Source organism: Rattus norvegicus, chromosome 7 (assembly GCF_036323735.1).
Source record: "Rattus norvegicus strain BN/NHsdMcwi chromosome 7, GRCr8, whole genome shotgun sequence".
Taxonomy (NCBI): domain Eukaryota; kingdom Metazoa; phylum Chordata; class Mammalia; order Rodentia; family Muridae; genus Rattus; species Rattus norvegicus.
Genome location: NC_086025.1, coordinates 120,758,188 through 120,765,715, shown reverse-complemented (window position 1 = coordinate 120,765,715; position 7,528 = coordinate 120,758,188).

Here is a 7,528-nt window from a genome sequence, read left to right as displayed (position 1 = left end):
AGAGTGCAGACCACTTACCCCAGCAATACACCTCCACTCCTCCTCATTCGCCCATTGAAAGCCCATTCCTTTCAAAGTGGGCAGAGCATCTACATGGGTCCATCCTGTCACCTGCTCCAGCCACATCCCCAAGCAGAGAATGTCACTGGATAGGTATCCCTCTGTGAGAATTTAAAGCAGTGACTAACCAACAAAACTGTCAGAAAATGACTAGGATCTAAGGAAAACGGCCTTGTCCATAAAGGGTCAGGAAAGGTACAGGGGAGTGAAAGGGTTTATTGGAGTGAGCAGGCTCCTGACGACCAGCAGCCAGCGTTTACAAAGCACCTGCCTTTGTGCTGGTGCTCACTGCTTAAGGGAGAATCACATTTCACCTTGTGCCTCTGGGGCAAGTCCACCATTGTCAAGCTAGGCTCACTGATGGTGAAAAGACAGAGAATATATGTGAGAGCTCATAAATATAAACAAACAAACAAATAAATAATAAAGGCAGCAGGCTATGGGTCTCTGAGATACCAGCTCTCAAGCCAGGAGGACTACATAAAACAGGTGTTCTCCACAGAATCCAACTCTTAGACCAAGTGTTCTCCACAGAACCCAGCTCTCAGGCCAGGTGTTCTCCACAGAACCCAGCTCTCAGACCAAGTGTTCTCCACAGAACCCAGCTCTCAGACCAAGTGTTCTCCACAGAACCTAGATCTCAGACCAACTGTTCTCCACAGAACCCAGCTCTCAGACCAGGTGTTCTCCACAGAACCCAGCTCTCAGACCAACTGTTCTCCACAGAACCCAGCTCTCAGACCAAGTGTTCTCCACAGAACCCAACTGTCAGACCAGGTGTTCTCCACAGAACCCAGCTCTCAGGCCAGGTGTTCTCCACTGCTGCTAATGTCACTTCACAGCACCCCTAGAACCTAAACTTTGTGGAGTAACACCTCAAAGCCATCAATAGACATGTGATGATAGCATCCTCTGTAACTTTAATTTTTTCAAATGCTATCTTTAATGATCGTTCTTAAATGCTTTCACCTTTCTTATAACCCAACACCCACCAGAGGTAATGGAAAAGAAAGGATACAGGGGAGGTGGACCTGTTTAGAAAGGGTCTTTGGAGCAACTCCTGTCTGTGCTGTCTGGAAATCAACAATTCATTTCACAGGTTAGCAGGCAATGGCAGCTCAGGCCACTCACAGAAATTTCACGTCCACACCAGCAGTAGAGTCATGTTAGCAGCAGTGGTGGTAGACCTAGCAGAGACAGCCGGACCTCAGCCTTGGCTTGAGTCAGCAGGAGGGACCAACAGGAACACCAGGAGAAGTTCTTAACTGTGCTTCTCTCAGGGAATAGAACGTCAGCGAAGACTCGGTATACACAAGCATTGCACAGCTAGCTGTACCAGCAAGTCGAACTCTGTCTCCATCAATCCGTCTAGTCCTGTTCATACTCTCCAAACATCACAAGTCCTCCATGTGCCTTGCCTCAGCACATGTCTTGCCTCAGCATGTGCATCTACTCAACCCGGAAGTGGCAACAAATTGCAGCACACCACCAGAAATTTTTTTTGGTGCATTTCTCCCTATGGTGCCCTGACAAATGCTGCTCAACTGTGCAATATAAGGAGGATCAATACATGCATGTGGGTAGCAAAGAATCTTTCATCTCCTGTCCTTTCACGTGTTTGCATTAGCAGAACATCCTCTCTCCTGTGTCTGCTTTAGTGAAACATTCCTTCATGAGTCTGCCTTATCCTTTCACCTGTGTCTACTTCAACAAAACATTCCTTCACATATTTGCCCCAGCAAACACCATCCAACCAATTTTCCAAAGACCTCTTAAGTTTCCATTTCAATCCTTCATTCTCATAAGCTCTAGACACCCTCAGAACTTTCTAGCAATAGCCACCTATGATGACATGGTGCTAGTGTTCTTGACTAACCCTTCAATGTAGGAGTGGAAGAAACTAGTGATTACAAACAAGGCTTCTTAACAGTCCTCACCCCTCCCTGATAACATATTTAATAAAACTACATAATTGGGCTTTCTCGTCATTGGGAATATGGGCAGATGGGCATCAGGATCACATGAACCTTTAGGGAACTGCAGATGGCTGATGAGGGCTCATTTCTACCAGGAAATTTTCCCACTCACATGAATCCTCCTCAGAAGCAGGAAGGAGCAAGGGGCTGTGTCAAATCCAAGACAGCCTAGAGCCACAGTCTTCACGCCATCACAAGAAACTATGAGGGCTACAGGAAGAAGATGGAGGACCCAGACAGCCAAAGCTCCAATGGTGTCAAATATCCCTAAAAGGTGACTCCCTAGAGGACAGACACCTGCCTCTTGGGAGAGATTCTAACTTGCCAAGGGTGAGAACAGGGCAGGAGAGGAGAGAGGAGGCTGGGGCAGATGTTCTAGTAGTGGCTGCACCAAGAGATCATATGAGGCAGGAAGACTCCCTGACCCACTGCCTAGCATACAGGGCATTGTCTCTAAAGCACAGGGTCATGGGTCCCACTAAAAAGGGAGCAATAAAAAATAGAGACTCTCTAAAGCTGCCCTAGTGAAAGCAAACAGCCAAGGCTCAAGGATCCAGTGACATGAGCATGCAGTAGATACACTGGGCTGAACAGATGTGCCCGTGTGACCACGGGCTAGATAACAGCGGCTGAGTGGACACGAGGAGAGCCTAAATGCAATTGGCGAGCTGAAGGACGCCAGAGGGGTCTCAGACCTCTGATAAGCAGAGGGTAGAAAAGCCAGGAAATGAGGCAGTGAAGCAAGGAGTGGCAGAGAATGGTGCACAGCTCGGAAGATAGTTTTCCGAACATAGTTTAGAAATGACAGTCTAACAAGAGAAAATGGACAGAGATCAATCAGATCCGTGGGAGATAAGGGAGAAAATGGAGCCAATTTTAACAGAGAGTATAGAGAAATGGGTAGCCAGAGAGCTGAAGCAAGGAAGACGCAAGATGGTTTGAGTGGGTTCCCCCAGGGCAGAGAGGTGGAACATAGCTCACCATGCTTGCAAAGAAAGACACGACCTGCAAGGAGGGGTTGGCATGCCCAGATCTGTGGGCATAGAAGGAGCAGTATTCCTACACCTTTGGATTGTAATGATAAGGTCTGCTGGGACAATGAGGTTAAAGGGTCAAGTGTATCTGTCTGCAGGAACATCTGAGAAATGATAAAAGTTGTTTGCACGTGTCCCACAGTGTGTGGGCCGCAGGCTGAGCAGATGACAGACAGCACACTCGTAAGAAATGACAACAAGATCATCACAGATGATCAGCAAGGTCTTGTCAGCATTGTCCAGGAGACAATGGAGCCTCAGCAAAACAAAACACAAGCCCAGAGATTTGGAATCACACATCTTGAGCTATCAAGGCCACAGAAAAACAATAGGGCTGAACACATGTGAACACAAGCCCGAAATCATAGGTCCTTCCTGGGGCCAGCACCAGCCAGGTCTGCTGAGGTCAGCAGGGATCCTGGGGAGAAACAAACACCAGTGTGTGCAAATGAGTGTTCACATGCCGGTGTACAAGGCTAGAGGTCCTTGTTAGGAGTCTTGCTATACCACTTTTCTTTATTTTTGAGGTGTTACAACTTTGCTGAACTTGGAGCTAACCAATTGGCTAGGCTGACCAGAAAACTGTGAGAACCCATCTTTATCCACACTATTTCCCCAACAGCTCTGAGGTTATAAGTAAGAGCATACTGACTGTCATCTGCTCAGCCCAGCTTTCTACATAGATATTGGAGATCAAACTCAGGTCCTCATGCTTGCAAAGCAAGCACTTCGCCAACTGAGCTGTTTCCCAGCCCGGATGTACTAGATTTAACTATAGAATCACACCACGTGACAGGTTTATAGTTGGCATGTGTCAACATGCTAAGACAAAATAACATGTAACTGGTTTTTAGGGTCAGTCAGAGTACAGGGAAAGTGGGTGGCCTTACAAACCCTGGGGCAGGATTTGTTAAAGGCTCCCAAAAGGGTGGAAAGGAAAACGAGCCTGTAGCTGACTGTGTGAGTATCTGGTACAGAGTTTGAGACATAACTGGAAGGGCAATCCCGGCAGAATAAACAAAAGTCTGCTCAGACACCAGATGGACACGATAAAAATCGAGATTTTTTTTTTTAAAGAGGGGATCATAGAAAAGGTGTGCATGCCCCTTCATGATAAAAGTCCTGGAAAGAATAGGAATTCAAGGCCCATACCTAAACATAGTAAAAGCCATATACAGCAAACCAGTTGCTAACATTAAGCTAAATGGAGAGAAAATTGAAGCAATCCCACTAAAATCAGGGACTAGACAAGGCTGCCCACTCTCTCCCTACTTATTCAATATAGTTCTTGAAGTTCTAGCCAGAGCAATCAGACAACAAAAGGAGGTCAAGGGGATACAGATAGGAAAAGAAGAAGTAAAAATATCACTATTTGCAGATGATATGATAGTATATTTAAGTGATCCCAAAAGTTCCACCAGAGAACTACTAAAGCTGATAAACAACTTCAGCAAAGTGGCTGGGTATCAAATTAACTCAAATAAATCAGTAGCCTTCCTCTACAAAAAAGAGAAACAAGCCGAGAAAGAAATTAGGGAAACGACACCCTTCATAATAGACCCAAATAATATAAAGTACCTCGGTGTGACTTTAACCAAGCAAGTAAAAGATTTGTACAATAAGAACTTCAAGACTCTGAAGAAAGAAATTGAAGAAGACCTCAGAAGATGGAAAGATCTCCCATGCTCATGGATTGGCAGGATTAATATAGTAAAAATGGCCATTTTACCAAAAGCGATCTACAGATTCAATGCAATCTCCATCAAAATACCAATCCAATTCTTCAAAGAGTTAGACAGAACAATTTGCAAATTCATCTGGAATAACAAAAAACCCAGGATAGCTAAAACTATCCTCAACAATAAAAGGACTTCAGGGGGAATCACTATCCCTGAACTCAAGCAGTATTACAGAGCAATAGTGATAAAAACTGCATGGTATTGGTACAGAGACAGACAGATAGACCAATGGAACAGAATTGAAGACCCAGAAATGAATGCACACACCTATGGGCACTTGATTTTTGACAAAGGAGCCAAAACCATCCAATGGAAAAAAGATAGCATTTTCAGCAAATGGTGCTGGTTCAACTGGAGGTCAGCATGTAGAAGAATGCAGATCGATCCATCCTTATCACCCTGTACAAAGCTTAAGTTCAAGTGGATCAAGGACCTCCACATCAAACCAGATACACTCAAACTAATAGAAGAAAAACTAGGGAAGCATCTGGAACACATGGGCACTGGAAAAAATTTCCTGAACAAAACACCAATGGCTTATGCTCTAAGATCAAGAATCGACAAATGGGATCTCATAAAACTGCAAAGCTTCTGTAAGGCAAAGGACACTGTGGTTAGGACAAAACGGCAACCAACAGATTGGGAAAACATCTTTACCAATCCTACAACATATTATATCCAAAATATACAAAGAACTCAAGAAGTTAGACCGCAGGGAGACAAATAACCCTATTAAAAATGGGGTTCAGAGCTAAACAAAGAATTCACAGCTGAGGAATGCCGAATGGCTGAGAAACACCTAAAGAAATGTTCAACATCTTTAGTCATAAGGGAAATGCAAATCAAAACAACCCTGAGATTTCACGTCACACCAGTGAGAATGGCTAAGATCAAAAACTCAGGTGACAGCAGATGCTGGCGAGGATGCGGAGAAAGAGGAACACTCCTCCATTGTTGGTGGGATTGCAGACTGGTACAACCATTCTGGAAATCAGTCTGGAGGTTCCTCAGAAAATTGGACATTGAACTGCCTGAGGATCCAGCTATACCTCTCTTGGGCATATACCCAAAAGATGCCCCAACATATAAAAAAGACACGTGTTCCACTATGTTCATCGCAGCCTTATTTATAATAGCCAGAAGGTGGAAAGAACCCAGATGCCCTTCAACAGAGGAATGGATACAGAAAATGTGGTACATATACACAATGGAATATTACTCAGCTATCAAAAAACAATGACTTTATGAAATTCGTAGGCAAATGGTTGGAACTGGAAAATATCATCCTGAGTGAGGTAACCCAATCACAGAAAAACACACATGGTATGCACTCATTGATAAGTGGCTATTAGCCCAAATGCTTGAATTACCCTAGATCCCTAGAACAAACGAAACTCAAGACGGATGATCAAAATGTGAATGCTTCACTCCTTCTTTAAAAGGAGAACAAGAATACCCTTGGCAGGGAATAGAGAGGCAAAGATTGAAACAGACACAGAAGGAACACCCATTCAGAGCCTGCCCCACATGTGGCCCATACATATACAGCCATCCAATTAGACAAGATGGATGAAGCAAAGAAGTGCAGGTCGACAGGAGCTTGATGTAGATCGCTCCTGAGAGACACAGCCAGAATACAGCAAATACAGAGGAGAATGTCAGCAGCAAACCACTGAACTGAGAACGGGACCCCCGTTGAAGGAATCAGAGAAAGAGCTGGAAGAGCTTGAAGAGGCTCGAGACCCCATATGTACAACAATGCCAAGCAACCAGAGCTTCCAGGGACTAAGCCACTACCTAAAGACTATACATGGACTGACCCTGGACTCTGATCTCATAGGTAGCAATGAATATCCTAGTAAGAGCACCAGTGGAAGGGGAAGCCCTGGGTCCTGCTAAGACTGAACCCCCAGTGAACGTGATTGTTGGGGAGAGGGCGGTAATGGGGGGAGGATGGGGGAGGGGAACACCCACATAGAAGGGGAGGGGGAGGGATTAGGGGGATGTTTGCCCAGAAACCGGGAAAGGGAATAACACTCGAAATGTATATAAGAAATACTCAAGTTAATTAAAAAAAAAAAAAAGGTGTGCATGGCAGTGAAGAAGTGTGGTCCGTGTGGACTGCTGTGTACTCTTCCATCCTCTCCCATGACAGCCGTCTTAGCAGAGAAACCGAATGTATCCTAGGCATGAGGTGTGGTCTGAGACGGGGAAAGTTGTGTAAACCAAACCAGGGGCTGAGAGCCTAAGAGAGTCTACCAGAAGGAGTCAAGGATCACTCCATTGAACCCCCACCCTGACACAAGATAATTCAACCCAAAACGTTGGGCAAAACCAGAGGTCATAATAAGAGGAGAGCATTATAGATATTAATGCATGTGAGAGCACATGAAATTGATAAAGAGAAGCTGTAACTCAGACATAAGTGGCTTGAGCCTGCAACTTTGGCTACGTAGTTACTATGGGTTGGGGAGAGAGAGGGAGAGCGAGAGAGAAAGAGAGAGAGAGAGAGAGAGAGAGAGAGAGAGAGAGAGAGAGACTCAAAACAAAATCAAAACACTTCACAAATAACCAAGAGAATCAGATGTTTGGACCCAGTTGTGCTCTGAAGAAGGTGCACAGTAGTTTTTCTTCAAATGAGTGAAACACTCAGTTCAATAAGCAGCAACATATCCATCAAACACCTGTAGATAAACAACAGTGTGTCATCAATAAAGAG